The 20,716-nt window shown below is 40.8% G+C and overlaps 1 protein-coding gene across 3 annotated transcripts in view; it reads right to left on the minus strand.

Annotated features, from left to right (window-relative positions):
• CBFA2T2 (CBFA2/RUNX1 partner transcriptional co-repressor 2) overlaps positions 1-20,716 on the minus strand; it is a 158,856-nt gene that overhangs the window by 67,997 nt on the left and 70,143 nt on the right. The window lies entirely within an intron of this gene.

Here is a 20,716-nt window from a genome sequence, read left to right on the forward strand (position 1 = left end):
AAGTACTTACAGGATTTTGAGACACTTGGTCTCCCAGAGGACAGTCAAGTACTGAGGATGAATGCATAATATAACAGCACGCCCTGCAGACAGCATCTGTCTAATGAAATGGTTATTAAATGCAGTGCTGGTAGACTTGGGTCACCATCTAAATCCAAACAAGTTGACTTAAGAACTTAAATATATCCAATTCAACAAATAATTCATTTTCAATTATATGTAATTATCCTTTTTTGGAAACAAGATAATTTTTAAAAATTTTACTAAATTATTTAATTTAAAGGGGAAAAAAGCCTCAAAACTTCATCATACATTATATTCGAATTACTGGTTCATAAAAATCATTTCATCTCCCAAATAAGGTTAACAATTAGTCAAAGAACTTTAAACTATAAAGTCATATACTCGCCGGGTGCAGTGGCTCACACTTGTAAATCCCAGCACTTTGGGAGGCCGAGGCGGGTGGATCACGAGGTCAGGAGATCGAGACCACGGTGAAACCCCGTCTCTACTAAAAATACAAAAAATTAGCCAGGCGTGGTGGCGGGCGCCTGTAGTCCCAGCTACTCGGAGAGGCTGAGGCAGGAGAATGGCGTGAACCCGGGAGGCAAAGCTTGCAGTGAGTCGAGATTGTGCCACTGCACTCCAGCCTGGGCGACAGAGCAAGACTCCGTCTCAAAAAAAAAAAAAAAAAATAAATAAATAATAAAGTCATATACTCAAGTCTACCCAGATAAAGAAAATGAAACCCAGGCAAGGTTATGGCTTGGGACTTGGCCTTTGGCCCTGGGGAAAGGTCAATTATCATGTACCTATAACTTTGTAGTAATGACTAAACTAAAACAACTGATTTTTCAAATCAATACAATAGTGTTCTTGTACAAAGGACAGTTAGATGGTAACACAATCTAATGGAAACAATGGCATGTGATGTTAATAAAAACAATGCACATTCTGGGCCTACTTCTCCACTGAAATAATGACAGATAAATATATAGCAACACAGAAAAGGTCTTGATGTAACGTAAAAGGAAAGAGCCGGATATAATGTATACTCACGAAAATAAAATGGAAAGAGTATGCACATGTATAAGGAAAAACTAGAAGGGAATATGGGGAAAGTAAGAAGTTGGCTTTAATAAAAGGTAGTGCTGTCTTTCCTCTTTTTTTTTTTTAAGACTGTCTTGCTCTGTCATCCAGGCTGGAGTGCAGTGGTGCGATCTTCGTTCACTGCAACATCCACCTCCTGGGTTCAAGTGATTCTCCTGCCTCAGGATCCTGAGTAGCTGGAATTACTGGCACGTGCTACCACACCTGGCTAATGTTTGTATTCTTAGTAGAGATGGGGTTTTGCCATGTTGGCCAGGCTAGTCTCGAACTCCTGACCTCAAGTGATCCGCCTGCCTTGGCTTCCCAAAATGCTGGGATTACAGGCATGAGTCACCGCACCCGGCATAGTAGAGATGGAGCTTTGCCATGTTGGCCAAGCTGGTCTTGAACTCCTGGCCTCAAGTGATCTTCCTGCCTCGGCCTCCCAAAGCGCTGGGATTACAGGTGTGAGCCACTGCGCCCGGCCTGTGCTGTCATTCCTAATGCAAGAAGTTACCTTGCTGATTCATTTTTTTTGAGTTTCACTCTTGTTGCCCAGGCTGGAGTGCAATGGTGCGATCTCGGCTCACTGCAACCTCTGCCTCTGGGGTTCAAGTGATTATCCTGCCTCAGTCTCCCAAATAGCTGGGATTACAGGAATGTGCCACCATACCCAGCTGATTTTGTATTTTTAGTAGAGATGGGGTTTCACCATGTTGGCCAGGCTGGTCTCGCCTGACCTCAGACAATCCACCCACCTCAGCCTCCCAAAGTGTTGAGATTACAGGCGTGGGCCACCGCGCCCGGCCACTGATTCATTTTATCAACATCATCGAAAGGCTAACATGACCCAAGCACTGTACGAAGTGTTTGGGACACAAACATGAAGCTGATATTCCAACCTTCAAGGAGTTCATGATGTAGCTGGGTGATATGGGTTTAAGGAAGGTACACCTCAAGTAGACTGAGACAAAAAAGGGAAGATTTAGCTGAATCTACAATCAAATAACAGATGATTATTACATCATCTCAGATTCCGTTTGGGGTCATGTCCACCACTGAAAATCAGCTGAAAACTAAGATTCCTTTCCACTAATGAAGAGTTTATCCACACACACTTATGTTTCTGCCAGCAGTGCCCACATACAGGTCCCAACTTAGCTCCAGAGACTTCAGTCAGCCCATCTTCCTATTATAATATACCTCTTAGTTAGCTGACTTGCAAATTCTAAGGCTAACTTTTCATTCTGGGTTTGAGAATAGGGAACAGATGGACTACAGCATAGAATCTCTCACAAGAACTAATTTTTACCAATCACATGTGGTTAAAATCCAGATTTATACCTACAGATTAGTGAGCAACAGAAACCTTTATAATGACATGACAATTATTCAGTGTGACAGCTGTTGATACCACTGCCAAATGTGAGTTTTAAAACATAGGCTAACACCTCTGGTTCCCCAGGATTCAAACAAAACAAAACAACAAAGATGACAAAAACACACACACACACACACACACACAAAGAACAAAAAACAAAAAACCTTGAGTGACAGTACAAATCACAGGTATGAAACAACTTGTTTCAAAGAATAGTTTAAAAGATGAGTAATCTTTAGAAATTAGGTTAACAAAGAAAATGACAGACATGGCTGGGCCTGGTGGCTCATGCCTGTAATTCCAGCACTTTGGGAAGCCAAGGCAGGCGGATCATGAGATCATGAGTTTGAGACCCGCCTGACCAACATGGTGAAACCCCATCTCTACTAAAAATACAAAAATTAGCCAGGTGGGGTGGCGTGCGCCTGTAATCCCAACAGGAGACTGAGGCAGGAGAATCACTTGAACATGGGAGGTGGAGGTTTCAGTGCACCGAGATCACGCCACTGCACTCCAGCCTGGGTAACAGAGAGAAACTCTGTCTCAAGACAGGAAAGAAAGAAGGAAAGAAAGAAGGAAAGAAGGAGGGATGGGATGGATGGACGGGACGGGGAGGGGAGGGCAGGGGAGGGGAAGGGAGGGCAGACATATATATACTCATTCCAATATTCATGCTATAGCCTCAGGAAACATTTTCATTCAAAAACAAACAGCAATGGTATCTGTATACTGCACATACATCTTACTCAAATGGAGTCTGCCTTTTTTTTTTTACCCAGGCTGGAATACAGTGGTGTGATCTCCCACTTACTGCAGCCTCAACCTCTTGGGCTCAGGGTGATTCTCCCACTTTGGCCTCCCAGGTAGCTTGGGACTACAGGCACATACCACCATGCTTGGCTAATGGCAGGCATTATTTTTGTGTATTTTGTAGAGACAGGGTATTGCCACACTGCACAGGCTGGTCTCGAACTGCTGGGCCCAAGTGATCCATCCACCTGGGCCTCCCAAAGTGCTGGAATTATAGGCATGAACCACCGTGCCTGGCCCCTATCAAATTGTGATGCTGCTATCAGCTGCTGCGTAATGAAGAATATTAAAAAATTTCTGTTCACATCACAAGGCTTGAAATGCATCATTTGTCTATTTTTGTTTCAGAGCAGGCCAATTTTGGCCTCTTAGGTTGTAAGCCTCTTGAGAGTTGGGGCCATGTTCATCTTGATCACCACCATATTCCAAGTGCCAAGTCCAGTGGCCAGAACATAGTACATAGTACATACTGGCTTGATTTAGTAAGTTTATTAAGTAAAACCAACTACTAGATATTTCTTACTGAGTTACACAGAATGCCCATGTTTTGATAATAATAGGCTACCAAAGTTAAAATACAGTCAGGACTTAAAATTTAAAAATTTACACGCCTAAAATGTATATTCCCAATTTTTGTAAAAGTTTTTAAAATTCAAGAATATCTCTGCATTAGATTAAAAAAAGAAAAAAGAGGCCAGGCGCGGTGGCTCACGCCCGTAATCCCAGCACTTTGGGAGGCCAAGGTGGGTGGATCACCTGAGGTCAGGAGTTCGAGACCAGCCTGACCAACATGGAGAAATCCCGTTTCTACTAAAAAAAATTACAAAATTAGCCAGACATGGTGGTGCATGCCTGTAATCCCAGCTATGCAGGAAGCTGAGGCAGGATAATTGCTTGAACATAGGAGGCAGAGGTTGCGGTGGGCCGAGACCGTGCCATTACACTCCAGCCTGGGCAACAAGAGAGAAACTCCGTCTCAAAAAAAAAAAAAGAGAGAGAGAGAGAGAGAGACACCAAGATGTCTGTATAATAATGTTCAGGATACCAAGGAGCTAAAGCAATCTCAAAAAAGAAGGACAGGGTTGGAGGACGAACTACCAAACATAAAGTGATTTTCAATAAAGGTGTCAACTCAACTCAATGGGGAAAGAAAAGTCTATTTAGCAAATACTGCTGGAACTGGATGCCCAAATAGATACAAATTAACCTCAATCCTCTCTCACTTCATACAAAAAAAAAAAAAAAGATTTGTGATGGGTTGTAAACTAATACTCTGGACCATAAAATTTCTACAAAAAGAATAGGAGAATATCCTTATGACCTGGTGGTAAGCAAAAAAGCATAAACCATAAAATTTTTAAGTTAGACTTCATGAAAATTAAAGTTTTCTGCTCATCAAAAGACACCATTAAGAAAATGAACAGGCTTGGTGTAGTGGCTTACGTATGTATTCCCAACGCTTGGGAGGCTGAGATGGGAGGACTGCTTGAGCCCAGAACTTTGAGACCAGCCTGGGCAATACAGTGAGACCCCATCGCTAAATTTAAAAAAAAAATTGAAAATAAAAAAATTAAAAACATGAACAGACCACGCATGGTGGTTTATGTCTATAATCACAGCACTCCAGCCTGGGTGACAGAAAGAGACTCTTTCTTTAAAGGAAAAAAAAAAAAAGCCACTCATTGGGTTGAACTGTGCATGTTTATTATATATTTTTAAAATGATTGCAAAAGGATTCCACCACCCATTCCACTGCTCCCCTCTAAGAATAGATCCTACATGTAGATGTTATGGCATCTTCTTAACATGTAGACATCACTCAGGCTATTTCTGTACACCAGGTCTTTGTACAATAGCTTATGAAAGGGTCTTTTGAAAGACTGTGTAGAGCCAGTTTATGCCATCCTTCAGATTTCCTGCAGTATTTCATCCTGAAGGCTGAGCTTGATATCGGACCAGCACTCTTGCATCCTGACTGACCAGCATTCACTTCTAATCAATAACAGATGTGCCAGAATGGGCCTTATGCCAAAGTAACAATCTTTCTCCTATTCAAGAGAAAATACCCTTCTTAAGCTCCCAAGTCATCCAAACAGAGGGAATGACATCTGGAAATACACTGCCATGTCATGTGATTGGCCCCTTTGGATGATAGCTGTATGCACCACAAGCAGAGGGCTGTTGTGCTAGCTTTGTGGGACATCTCAGAGTATGGCAACTCTACAACCTTACGACAGGGAGAAAGTGCTAAAAGCTCTAAGAGAAAAATAGTAGCAAATGGGTGCAAACGTAAGTTTACTTAAGAAAATTCCCTTCATTATGGTTCTTTGTACAAATAAATTGAAATCATTTTCTCATTTCCATATTAAACTTTAGGCCCAAATTCTCTATTTGCTCACAGCCTTAACTTCTTCAACTCCTTACCATTTTGGGGGATCTATTTTTAAAAACCAAGGAAACTGACACTCAATGTAAATTAATTCAATCATATATAAATTGCCCTAGAAAAAATTTTAGAGGTGGAAAAATTTTAATTAGGTGTACCAATACTAAAGTAGTCAGCTGTAAAGGAAAAAATAAATACGAATATTAACAATTGATATTTTCATGTTATTTGTGACCAACTGACCACAAAGGAAAGCTGATTTAAAAGCCTTTATTCAGATGCCAAGTAACACCATATACACCTTCTCAATCCACACTGACAATGAAGCAAGTTTCATATTTGCCCAAGATTTAAGTAGGACAAGACTTTCTTGCTGGGAAGGATAAACACAAGTCAGGAAATAACTATAAAAGTAATAGCTACCATTATTCTCCATCTTCATGTATTCATTTAGAAATAACAAAATATTTATTACACGCAAAGAATGGTGCTAAAATATTTTCTTATTTAAATGACACTAACACAATAGAAGGTACCATCCCCACTACCACTTTATCTAACCAGAAGCTAAGGCTCAGAGAAGTCAAAAATTATCTCCCAAGTCATATGGCTAAGAAATGGCAGCTCTGCTGAGTCCAGAGACCATACTATAGCAAAATAAATAATGCAAAAAGAATTAATTATTGTAGGACTCAATGAAGTTTGCACATTGTGACCAAGAATTTAATAAGACACATTGATTACAGTTCAAAGAGACTTCACATTCTACTATACAGTTCCTGTCTTTCTTCACAAATATATAAACATAAATACACAGTCTACAGCTGAAGCACACCTGGGAGAAGTTAGAAAATTGAAGCACAGAAGCTGTTATGTAGGAGCCCATTTAAGTCCCCAACTGACAATCAGAGAGGCTTCTGACAAAAAGCCCCACTGTCAAATACATGGGCTTAAGGAGTGGCAATGGGGTGCCTTAAGGAGTAAGAACAAATAAGCCATGATTTCAAAGATGTTGGCTCCACACCAAGACCACCCTTCTCTTCTTGGTATACCTCCTCAAAATCAACAATCCAGAAAGTTTTTATCCATCAATATTTTTAAATATCCAGGTATATTAGAAAAATGGATAAATACTTAGTATAGACACAAGTCTAAAATGGTCAACAGCCATCACTGCTTACTGAAATGATTATTTAACAATGACACTCTGAAAGATAACCAGGTACTCTATTGTGTTTTCCAAATAGACTGAAAGATGGAAGCAGAACAAAATCAGCTAGAAAAACAATTTCTTTGGCAAACATTTCAGTGACACAATCAGCACCCACTCAATTCATCTATTATGGAGTGCTCCATCTTTTTTTGGCATTGAACTAAAATTGGGACAGGGAAGATGGACTAAATATGGCAATAAATAAACAGAGAAAAGTAGCAGCTGTAAGATCTCACAGACCACTCCACCCAACGCAGTACAGAATAAAACTCCCAGAGATGGAGCACGCTTATACACTTGGAATGGTTTAACTCATATTCTTCCAAACTCTGTGATTCTTCACAAGTGTGAGCAGAAATACGGATGTGCTGTAGCAAAAATGTACAGCTGCAGCCTGCAGATGTCGAGCTGTTAGCTCTGTGATCAGCAGCCATGCTGTCTGCCTTGCCGGCGCCCTCCTGGTGGCTGCCTCATTCAGCACTCTGGGCTGTGCCCAGAAAATTGGGGGAGGTTATTCCTGTTGGGCAGCACCCTTTGCAATCAAGAGATGAAAAAAAGACCTTCTTATCTGGGAAATGAAATGCTGATATGATGGTGATGTCTCAGTTTTCTCCTCTATAAAAATAAAAACACTACCAGCTGGCTTTTATTTCCTTTCCCTGAGGGGCTGTTATTTGGACAAAAAGCTTTGAAAATTAAAAGCACCATGCAAATATAAAGCTATAGTATAGTGGAGACTGAATCCAAACAACATAAATGGAAGGTAGATGGGCACTTTGGCAGGGCAAGTATCTATGTCTGCCATCAGAGCAAACTTCTAAGTTCCAGTATCCACTTTTATATTAAGATGAGACCTCTGCTAGACATTAAGCAGGCAGAAAGCCTATAAAACAGGCTGTGCTCTCCACCTGCAATGCCCTGCTTTCCCTGTCTCTGGCACTTTAGAAACTCCTACTTTAAGGTCTAACTCCAAGTCCTCCCTGATAGACTCAAGTGCACCTTGACAGAAATAAATCCTCCCACATTTGGACTCTTACAGCTTCTTATAAACACCTCTTAGGCTGGGCGCGGTGGCTCATGCCTGTAATCCCAGCACTTTGGGAGGCCGAATCACGAGGTCAGGAGATCGAGGCTATCCTGGCTAACATGGTGAAACCCCGTCTCTACTAAAAATACAAAAAAAAAAAAAAAAAATTAGCCGGGCGTGGCGGCTGGCGCCTGTAGTCCCAGCTACTCGGGAGGCTGAGGCAGGAGAATGGCATGAACCCAGGAGGTGGAGCTTGCAGTGAGCCGAGATTGCGCTGTCTCAAAAAAATAAAAATAAAAATAAACACCTCTGTGATGTCATTTGTCATATTGTGCCACAGGTGATTTGTTTCTGTGCCTGTCTGTCTGTGAGTTCCTTGAGCTCTTCACTCTTATAACCATAGCTCCTAGTACAACACCCAGTAATTTGGTGAGATTTAGGCTTCTAGCGAAAGAGGAAAAAAAAAAAACCCTATTAAGAAAGACTCTGTAACTCTTTCTTAATTCCTCTTAACTAACTACAATACAGTACAGAAAGGTTTCTACATCTTTTCTATTAAGGCAGAACTTCCCAAGCTGTGTGCCAGGGACCAACGCCAGAGAGTTATGAAGAATGATTATGAGTTTACTGAGATACTGATTTCCTCAGCCTGGGACAGCCAATCAGAACTTAACACTTTCTATGTATGCTATGATGTGAAAAGAGGTTGGGAAGCATTATATATATATATGTGAAGATTTAATCTTTTAAAATATTAAACTAAATTTAAACAGCAGGGTAAAGCACTTCACAAATTGTGACATTAATTAAGGCATCAAGAAAAAACATAATGACTAGAAATAATTGCTTCACCTCCTGTTGACTAGAAAATAAGTGTTTCAGAACACTGGCATCAGATAAAACAGCACATCCTGAAAGAAAAGTAACACAGCTACCTTGCATAGCAGTCAGTCTGTGCAAACAACCATATGGTTTGCTAATTTAATCAACAATCTCCAAATTTACTTTTTCATCCTGCAGATAAAATGAAAATGAAGTTGCTAGAAATATTTTAGAAATTATTTTGCCACTCCAAATGTCTAATACAATACATACAGTACCAAAGCTTATTCATCCAAGCTCCCTTTGAAAGCACAAAACCGCTTTATCAGCCACATTTTTTAAAAGCACAAAAAACATTGATCAGTTTAATCTTTTCATTTTAAATCTGTATTTTAAGACCAATCATTCTTCACATCACACAACCAAAATTCAAACCCTTTGCCCTTCTCCATTCCACCTACAAGAGACAAAGCTTAGACCTTCCCCATCTCTTGACTAGATTGATCATACTTATCTCAAAATACCCCCATGAAATTCTTCTTTTGCCCAGAAGCCTCCATCTCAAAATGCCAATGAAGTCACGCTTCCCTGCTTAAAAAGAAAACAACTTTTTATAAGAGTTTTTGTTTGTTTTTTTGAAATGGAGTTTCATTCTTGTTTCCCAGGCTGGAGTGCAATGGCATGACCTCGGCTCACCGCAACTTCTGCCTCCCGGATTACAGGCATGCGCCACCACGCCCGGCTAATTTTGTATTTTTAGTAGAGACGGGGTTTCTCCATGTTGGTCAGACTGGTCGGGAACTCCCAACCTCAGGTGATGCACCTGCCTTGGCCTCCCAAAGTGCTGGGATTACAGGCATGAGCCACCGCACCTGGCCTTTAAAGCAAATTGTTTCTAGGGAAGAGTATATTTCTGTTATTAAATTAGTCCTCTATTAGAAAGGAATGTTTCACACACACCTTTCCATTGCCTTGCCAGGACCTGTATTTCTTTCAAGCTTATTCCACATTCTTTAGCCATTCACCTGGTGATCTGCTTATGTTCCAAAAGATGAATGCAACATCACAGGTACAGTCAGGATTGTGCTCCACAAAAACTACCATCCTCAATCTTCATTATAATATCTAGACAGGAACTGGTATGGTGGCTCTTCCCTGTAATCCCAGCACTTTGGGCAGCCAACATAGGAAGATCACTTTAGCCCAGGAGTTTGAGACCCACCTGGGCAACATGGCAAAACCCCACCTCTACAAAAAAAAAGAATAAATAAGAAAAATTAGCCAGGTATGGTGGCAAACGCCTCTAGTCCTAGCTACTTGGGAGGCTGAGGTGGGACAACTACCTGAGCCCATGAAGTCAAGGCTGCAGTGAGCCATGATGGCACCACTGCACTCCAGCCTGGGTGAAGAGTTAAGACCCTGCCTCAAAATAATAATAATAGGGCCGGGTGTGGTGGCTTAAGCCTGTAATCCTAGCACTTTGGGAGGCCGAGGTGGATGGATCACGAGGTCAGGAGTTCGAGGCCAGCCTGGTCAATATGGTAAAACCCTGTCTCTATTAAAAAAAAAAAATTAGCCAGGCACGGTAGCGCACGCCTGTAGTCCCAGTTACTTGGGAGGCTGAGGCAGTAGAATTGCTTGAACCCAGGAGGCAGAGGTTGCAGTGAGCTAAGATCACGCCACTGCACTTCAGCCTGGACGACAGAGCGAGACTCCATCTCAAAAGAAAAAAAAATAAAGAAAAAGAAGAAGAAGTACTCAAAAACTGAGAAACAATGTATCACATACAGTACTGAACACTTACATCCATCATCTCTTTGCATTCTTAAAATAATCACCTTTCAGTGAGGACCCTCCTTAACTACCCTCCTCAAACTAACCTGGATCTCCTTAAACCCTTTCCCTTTCTCCTTAGCACTTTCATTTTTTGTAACATTATAAAACATCTTAAATATACATAAACATACATTTTAGGGCTACATATATATTACTTATTAATCATCTTTACTGCCTGTCTCTTCTACTAGAATTTAATCTCCACGAGGGCAGGGGCTTTGCTTTACTCACTGATGTAACTCCAATACCTAGAATAATGCCTGGCACACAGTAGGCACTTAAATATTTAAATGAATGGATGAATAACAAGGAAGACAGATTTGACAATTATTTGAAAACACCCCTCCCCCTCTCAACATTCAATCTATCAACAAGTTCAGAAAACTCAACTTCCTCTAAAATATACCAAATCATCTGTCCTGTACTATATTCACTGCCATAAAGCTGGGCCAAACTTTTCATTTTTCACTTCTGGTCTTGCTGCTTCCAGCCATGCCCTATAAAATTCTTTCTCTATATGACAGGAAAAATGATCTTTACAAAATGTACATCACATTACTGCCCCACCTATTCAATGGTTACCCATCACTCAGAATGAAATCCAAATTCATTGGATTACAAAGCTTTATGCTGGCTTTAAAAGCTCTACATGAACTTCTGTCTCCTGTCTCTCTACCCTCTTCTCTTCGTCCACTACATTATATCTACACTGGCCATTTTTCTATTCTTTGAACATATTGAGTTCATTCCCATCATTGAGCCTTGGCACTGGAATATTCTTTGTTATTTTTTTTTTTTTTTTGAGGCGGAGTCTCGCTCTGTCGCCCAGGCTGGAGTGCAGTGGCGCGATCTCCGCTCACTGCAAGCTCCGCCTCCCGGGTTCACGCCATTCTCCTGCCTCAGCTGGGACTACAGGCGCCTGCCACCGTGCCCGGCTAATTTTTTGTATTTTTAGTAGAGACGGGGTTTCACCGTGCTAGCCAGGATGGTCTCGATCTCCTGACCTCGTGATCCACCCGCCTCGGCCTCCCAAAGTGCTGGGATTACAGGCGTGAGCCACCGCGCCCGGCTGCACTGGAATATTCTTATCACTGACATCTACCGAGCTACTTCATTATTGTTATTCAGCACACAGCTCAATTTACTTCTTCAGAGTCCTAAATTAACACTTAATTTCATATCTATATTTTTTTTTGTTAATAGGCTCAGTACTTTTATTTGAATTTAGAAACATTTTTATTTCGAAATAATTTCAATCTTGCAAGACTATTCAAATAATTCTGTTAATATCATTTAGCTAAATTCACCAATTAATTCATCCATTTATAAAAATCACTTTCTTTTTCTCTATCTACCTATATTTTTATCTAAACCACTTGAGAGCAAGCTGGAAACATTACACTCCCTTATGCTTAAATATTTCAGTGTGTAATTGCTAAGAGTTAGGATGTTTACTTATAAGCACAGTATAATTACCAAAATTATTAACATTAATACCCTACCACCCATCTAATTTACAGATATTATTCTAAAATTTATGAAGGATTTCCTCATATAAACGAGGTTGGCAGATCACCTGAAGTCAGGAGTTCAAGACCAGCCTGGCCAACATGGCGAAACTCCGTCTTTACTAACAACACAAAAATTAGCCAGGCGTGGTGGTAGGCACCTGTAGTCCCAGCTACTCTGGAGGCTGAGGCAGCAGAATCGTTTGAACCTGGGAGGTGGAGGTTATGGTGAGCCAGGATTGTGCCACTGCATTCCAGCCTGGGCGACAGAGCGAGACTCCATCTCAAAAAACAAACAAACAACCAACCAAAAATAAACCACAAGAAAAGAAATCATCACTCCCAAGTGCTAATGGAAAATAACTGTCAACCTTTACACTCTAACCACATTTAACTATCATTCAAGTAAAGGTGAAATAAAGGTATCTTCAGATCAGCAAAAAGAGTGTACTACTTACAGATTCTCCAAGAATTATTAACAGATACACTTGGCAGGAAGGAATTATTAACCTAGAAGGAAAATTGTGATAAATATGCAATGTGACCAGATAATTCAATAAATATATTGGTAAACCTAAATTAATAGCTTTAAAAATAATGGTAACTATTACTTTGGCTGGGAGTGTAACACACAAAATGGAAACAAAATCCTAGACAGCGGTAATATATTGAAAAAGTTACTTAATTTGAAGTGTTCTAAGACTTCTGTACTTATAGAAAAAAATGGATATGTGAATTGACATTTTAGATTTTATGTCAAGTACACATTAAAATTTTAAAAGTGATCATCAAAATAAGGAAAATGAAACATCTATCTTTAAACTCACCCACTATTTTCATTTATCCAATTAAGAGTATCTATTGATTTGTGCGTACAAAATGTGAGAAAATAGAATAGAGTAGTACATTAAAATGAAACAAACCAAAAAAGTCGAACAGCCTTAAACATTTTTACTGAAGTGTTTGAAACTGACTCCAAAAAACAACATAATTCCCAAGACAAATCACCAATTCTCTGTCCCTCCTCCAGACCCACTTTAAAAGATTTGTTGTTAGAGATGGTTCCCTTGGATGGAAAGGCAGGGAAACACTTTAATTCATTCTCCAAGATAAAGATGGAAATTAACATTTCTAGAAGGTCAATCACACACACACCAAGTCTGTTGTCCTCCCCTACTTTAGACATGAAGAACAGAGCCAGGACCGGGGAAGGTTAAGTGAGAAGCCTGGGGCCCAGACAAAGCACTTGTGGTTATTTGCCATGCTTCTCTACTTGGGGAGACGGAAGCACAGTTTGCTTGTGGAAACCTCAGTTCACATTCACCGTGCAAGAAAACTTATTTCCAATTTCATCGTGGCATTAGCCCTAGGAATGAGAGAGGACAACTTAATAAAATTAAAAGAGATGAAAAGAAAATGAGTCTCACATTAGACTGCAAATTCCTTTTACTATTCAACTTTGTTTCTCAGTATGTACAATAACAGAACGAAAGAATCAGAAAGGCCACAGAAGGAAACCCCCATTCTTCCTAAGTACCAGAAAGAAGGGTTAACAGCACATGTACTCACCTCAAGACAATAATATCTATAGCAATACTGATCAACATTCCCAACATGTACTAGCTCCAAACTTCAAATCAAAGTACACTTAATTTGGAGTCAGAGAAGGCTCTGTTTCAAATCTCAACTCTTCCCCTTTACTGACTTCTCTACCTTTCAATTTCTCCACTGCTTAAAACGAAGGAGCAGATTAAAAAGCTCTTGAAAAATACTCTTCAAATACAACAACTCCTAATCTATTCTAAATATAATCACATTGCTCTACCTGGAGGCTTGCCTTCATAGGAGCTGTCAGGTAAAATGTTGGCTGCCAGGGGCTTTTCAAATTCTAGTATCTTTTTTTGTTTATTTGTTTGTTTTTGAGATGGAGTCTCGCTCTTGTCACACAGGCTGGAGTGCAGTGGCATGATCTCGGCTCCCTGCAAACTCTGCCTCCTGGGTTCAAGCGATTCTCCTGCCTCAGCCTCCCCAGTAGCTGGGATTACAGGCGTGCGCCACCACACCTGGCTAGTTTTTTTGTATTTTTAGTAAAGATGGGGCTTCACCATTTTGGCCAGGCTAGTCTCCAACTACTGACTTCAGGTGATCCGCCCGCCTTGGCCTCCCAAACTGCTGGGATTACACGTGTGAGCCACTGTGCCCAGCCATTTGTTTTTGAGATGAGGTCTGGCCATGTCGCCCAGGCTTGTCTTGAATGACTGGGCTCAAGTAATCCTCTTGCCTCAGCCTTCTGAGTACCTGAGATGACAGGCACACACCATAGGGCCTGGCTCTAGTACCTTTTTAAACTCCAAAATAAATAGAATATAAAGAAAGCAAGCCAAAAAGACATTTCTTCCAACAGAAATGGCCCTATGTTCCTTATGATAAAAGCTCTATGCAGCTAAGTTTAAAACACTGAAACTGTTACTTTAAATTGTCCGAATTATTAAATAATTTAATTTAAAATGCTGTAAACTCAAGATTTTACTTTAAAACTGGGTTACACTGCTAAACTCTCAACAGGCAAAAGTCAATGACCTCCCCCTTGATTTCCTGGGCCATTGACTTGTAACGGCTACCAGAATACCCTTCACTGATGGGGTAGTGACTTTGTCAAGGTCACAATACAATTCATCAGGAGTCAATAACAACTTTGGATTGTCCTTGAAATTCTATCTAGGGTTTGAAGCTGAGAACTTATTACCTGTTTGAGATTACAATCTTGATTTAGAACAATAACCAAAGTGGAACACTTAAGTTTGTTTACTGATGAAGGAAGAAAGAAGTCTAAAACATCGCCCTTCTCATTGTGGTATTTATTCTAATGAATAAACTAGAACAATTATTTGTGTAAACACAGAGAAAAAGCAACAAAATAATGCAAAATTAAAGCATTTAACAATGACTGCATGTTTTTTCTCCCACAAAACATATTATCCTTTTAAACTAGGCCCCTTTCCTAATATACTGCCCACTGGATTAAATTTAACTAACCAAAAAGCAAGTGATGAAAATTTTTGTGTGCCCTACCCCCACCCTAGGGGCCTACTGGGCCACGATTTGCTTGAATATTATGGGTGTGGCGTGAAATATTAAAGCAGTGACTAAAATTTTCCATAAAATCCTATCCAAAGTCTAAAAGCTTTACTACTCAGAAACAGATTCATTTCCAGACATTTAAAAGATTTACTATTCCACTTATGACACTCTGGTGTTTCTACATTTAATATTTAGGGAGGAGGTGATGGGGGTGGGGAAAAGGGTGTAATTAGTTTTGCTTGTAAAACGTTCATCACAGTTGTAGCGCCAACTGAGCTATACAGCCTACTGGGGGGTCTAATAGATTTCAGAGTATTATAGTTTGAGTAATAGAGGTTGGGGTTGTGGTGGAAATCAATAAATGGCTACTACTTCTTTGCATAGACCCATATGGAAGTAATCAAGCGCAAGGGTGGCAGCTGGGGCCAATAACAGTCACCTGCAGTTGAGGGACATGGGGGTTTCAGATGGGTTTTTAATGCTAATTTCCTGCAGAAACAATGAGTTAGAAAGAGCAGAGTAACAGACGAGGCCGGATGAAGAGAGACCAGCCAGAACAATGCCTGCACCTGGTGCTGGGAGCAGAGGGACAGAGCCGGCACGCGCCCGCCGGCAGCAGAGGACACATCTGTCACCCTCAAAGCAGCCCATCCCCCAGCTCTTCCAGCAGGGTAAGTGGTATAAGGTCCCTAAACGTTAACAGCTTGCCACACAGCAACAGGTTTGAGTTTTTAAAGACTGCCGCATTCTCTACATGCACCCTTCTCCCATGACTAAGAATTAGTTAGGGAAGTGGGTTCCCTGTCAGTCTCAAGTGAGACAGTAAAAATATCCAAGACACCCATTTTAAGTAAATCTTTTAGTTATTGTCACTTCAATGTTTTGGGGGGACTGGGAAAAATCACATGTAAAGAGAAATCTTATTGAGTGCTGATGCAGGAAGTATCATGCTAATTTCTTTCTAATTAAATCCTTAGAACTCATTTTTATTCCCATTTTACAGTTGAGAAAACTGAGGCTTAGCGGTGAAGGTTAAATTAGCTTATGGTTACACAGCCTAATGTCAAAACCCACACACAATCTCTCACCGTCTTCTCTCCATCTGTCCAAACTACCACAATCAAATTAAAATACAATAGTCCCCGCCTTGTCTGCAGGAGATGTGTTCCAAGACCCCCAGTGGATGCCTGAAACCCCAGACAATACCAAACTCTATATATACTATGTTTTCTCCTGTACATACATACCTACGATAAAGTTTAATTTATAGGCTGGGCATGGTGGCTCACGCCTGTAATCCCAGCACTTTGGGAGGCCGAAGTGGGTAGATCACCTGAGGTCAGGCGTTTGAAACCAGCCTGGCCAACATGGTGAAACCCCGTCTCTACTAAAAACACAAAAAATTAGCTGGGCGTGGTGGCACATGCCTGTTAATCCCATCTACTTGGGAGGCTGAGACAGGAGAATTGCTTGAACCTGAGAGGCGGAGGTTGCAGTGTGCTGAGATCACGCCACTGCACTCCAGCCTGGGCAACAAGAGTGAAGTTCCGTCTCAAATTAAAAAAAAAAAAAAAAAGAAAAAATAGTTTAATTTACAAAGTAGGCACAGTAAGAGATTAACAACAATAAAACATTATAACAATTGTAACAATATATTGTAATAGAAGTTATGTGAATGTGGTCTCTCTCACAGAATGTCTTATCGTACTGGACCACAGGTAACTGAAACCCTGGAAAGCGAAACTTCGACTAAGGGGAGACTACTGTACATACTCCATTTACTGCAGAGCTCCAGCTATGAGAGACAACTGCAGATAATATACAGAACTGCATCCCACCTTGCCAGGCATCTCTAACAAACTGCTGAGGATTGAACGATAACAGGATTTCCACGAGCTGTTGCTTTAAACAAAACACAGAGTTGCTTTTTCAGGTTTTGGCATGCTTTAGGAAAATTAAATCCATATGCATTTTAAATTTCCCAGTATCAATCTGTGTCATCATATAGTTCTCAAAAGTCAAATGCTGTTTGGAAAGTCCATCAGCCAGTGAAAATACAACCACCAGTTATAATATGTTGTTTTTCTGCAAGATACTACTGACTTGAACTTGGACGGAAAATTAAACAATCCACAGAGTCCATCATGGTAGAAACCTTTTAAATCAGCTTCCTGGTATATAAATCACACATATAAAAGATGGCTACATATGCATAAAGATAAGTATCTCTGAAGTAAACAACTGATCTTAGATTTGGAAACACAGCAACAGCTAGACATACTTCAAAACATGGTAGAAATGAATACTATGTAATTATGCATTTAATAAAGTTTAATTTAAGGCTCTAGAAGAAAGGGAACCTTTCCATCCTGCCACTATGCTCCTTCCAAACATGAGAAGTCCAAATCCTTCCTGTCCTTTTAAATTCTGATCAAATGCTACCTCCTTTAGGAAGGTTCTCTGATTCCCACAGTTGGTGCTAATTTTCAGGACTTACTACTACTTTTGTACTTTTTTTTGAGACTGAGTCTTGCTCTGTCGCCCAAGCTGGAGTGCAGTGGCATGATCTCGGCTCACTGCAACTTCCGCCTCCCAGGTTCAATTGATTCTCTTGCTTCAGCCTCCCAAGTAGCTGGGATTACAGGCATATGTCACCACGCCTGGCTAATTTTTGTATTTCTAGTAGAGATGGGGTTTCGCCACGTTGGCCAGGCTGGTCTCGACCTCCTGACTTCAAGTAATCCGCTCACTGCGGTCTCCCCAAAGTGCTGGGATTACAGGTGTGAGCTACTGGCACCCAGCCACTTTTTGTACATTTTATCTCCTCTATGAGATTTCACCTTTTAAAAAAAAATCCCTTATCACATTATCACATACAACAGGCAATTCAAAACAACATTCGTAAAATGGGTGTCCTGGAAACTCAACATAATTCTAGTCTAAGCTCAGCCAGCAACCAGGAGGATATTGAACTCTGGGTTGGGGAGACTATTTGCCATCCCATTATCCTTCCCTCAACTTTCCTATTTTATCTATAAAATAATGTGTTTGACTTGATTATCCTAAGGATCCTTTCCAATCCTAATATTGTCCATAGGTCATCTCTGGGGACTTATGAGCACTGAGTAGCCTTAGAATAACCATCAATGAACTGACCCAATCAATCTTTCAGATCCAACTGAATTTTTCCAGTTGTGTATTAAATACATTTGTTCACTCAAATGTATTTTTTGATGTTCCCACAAAGCCACTTAAATGTCATTATCCTCATCTCCAGTTTACTGGCATTATTGCATTATGTGTCTCCAGTCCAACAAGGACCCTCGCTATGATAATATGCTTGGGTCATTACTGGAAGCCAATTTAGGAGAATTTCCTCATAGTAGTAAGATTCTCATGATGCTTTCATAATCTTCAGAAAGAACCATGATTTTCTCCAGTATTCAACTCATGTATTCCTAGCATGGACACAGTCATATGAAATCCCCTTTTCAGGCCCTCTATAGTAGGCCCTATCCTACAGAAAAGCATTATCCTACAGAAAAGCATTAAGTCCTTTTCTCCCCACTCATGTCTCCTAGGCTACAATGAAAAGTGTTTTCTCACTGAAAGAGTACCATGTGAATTCAGCATAAACACTATATCCTCTCAAGTATTCAGAGAAGTCCCAAAGATGCTTGCTGAACAATGCACCTATCAAAAGAGATGCCCTCAAATTTTTACAAAATCATTCTAGTCAATTTGGTATAAAAGAAAACTTGAAGCCGGACGCAGTGGCTCACGCCTATAACCCCAGCAATTTGGGAGGCCAAGGCGGGCAGATCACGAGGTCAGGAGATCGAGACCATCCTGGCTAACATGGTGAAACCCCGTCTCTACTAAAAATACAAAAAATTAGCCGAGTGGGTTGGCGGGTGCCTGTAGTCCAGCTACTTGGGAAGCTGAGGCAGGAGAATAGCATGAACCCGAGAGGTGGAGCTTGCAGTGAGTCAAGATCGCACCGCTGCACTCCAGCCTGGGTGACAGAGCGAGACTCCATCTCAAAAACAAAAAAACAAAAAAACAAACAAACAAAAAAGAAAACTTGGGAAAAGTTCCATTTTAAAAGTCTCCTTCAAGTCAGTGTGGTGGCTCACGCCTGTAATCCCACCACTTTGGGAGGTCGAGGTGGCCCTATTGCTTGAGGCCAGGAGTTTGAGACAAGCCTGGGCAACATGGCAAAACCCCACCTGTATAAAAAATACCAAAATTAGCTGGGCGTGGTGGTGTGTGCCTGTGGTCCCAGCTACTCAGGAGGCTGGGGTGGGAGGATCACTGAAGTCCGGAAGAGTGAAGGCTGCAGTGAGTCATGATCATGCTTCTGCATGCCAGCCTGATCAACAGAGTTTGAGACCCTGTCCCAAAAAAAAGAAAGAAAAGAGAAAAGAAAAAAAGAGGGCCAGGCGCAGTGGCTCACTCCTTTAATCCCAGCACTTTGGGAGGCTGGGGCAGGCGGATCACAAGTTCAGGAGTTCAAGACCAGCCTGATCAACATGGTGAAACCCGTCTCTACTAAAAATACAAAAATTAGCCGGGCATGGTGGCACGCCTGTACTGCCAGCTGCTCGGGAGGCTGAGGCAGAATAGCTTGAACCCAGGAGGTAGAGGTTGCAGTAAGGCAAGACCGCGCCACCTCCATCTCGGGGAAAAAAAAAAAAAAAAAGAAAAAGAAAAAAGTCCCCTCCACCTCAAGAAATCTGACTATAAAATTGAAGGAAGAAATTGAAGAGTACTATACTGTCCACTTAATTACCCAATTAATAGAAATAAAGGCTGAAGAACTTTAAGGAATAAAAATATTTTTTAAAGTTTCTATTTGAGAAATGGTAGAATTTTTGCATGACTTGTAATATACGGGGGAAAAGCAATTTTCCAGCGGGAGGTCGCGGAGTGGGGGGAATAATTTCAACAGTGTCGTCACAAAGCAGTACAATTCAGTACCTCACTCCTGCTTGTTGACTTTTCCAAAGTTCTTCTGTTCTGGTATAGTTTGGCAAAGATAGCATAGAACATTTAGAATAGATGCAGACAATCTGAGAGACGAGTACAGCAAGAGGAAGGGCGCCCTGAAAACTAGAACTACAGGCCAGACCCATTCTTGCCCAGGAGTTGAAGTTAAAAATGCAATGGGTTTAGAAACCTATCGCAGCAAAAAAAGTGAACATCTAGAACACTTGAAACTAACTTGTATGCTTTCTATGTGCCAGACAAATTTCCCCAATAACAACATCAGTCAAGAATTACACAAAATAGAGATTCAAAGAGAATAGTGGCTTGCTTGAGATTACAGAACTAGTAAATAATGGCTACACAGTTTGTGTAACTCCCAAACTTATGTTATTTCCATAGAACATGGAAAGGAAGCCTAGATTCGAAGGCCTCAAAAACATGAATACAATGTATAGAAACAGTAAAAAGTGGCTAGGTGCAGTGGCTCATGCCTGCAATCCTAACACTTTGGGAAGCTGAGGCAGAAGGATCACTTCAGCCTAGAAGTTTAAGACACTAGTCTGGGCAACACAGT

Source organism: Nomascus leucogenys, chromosome 13 (assembly GCF_006542625.1).
Source record: "Nomascus leucogenys isolate Asia chromosome 13, Asia_NLE_v1, whole genome shotgun sequence".
Taxonomy (NCBI): Eukaryota; Metazoa; Chordata; class Mammalia; order Primates; family Hylobatidae; genus Nomascus; species Nomascus leucogenys.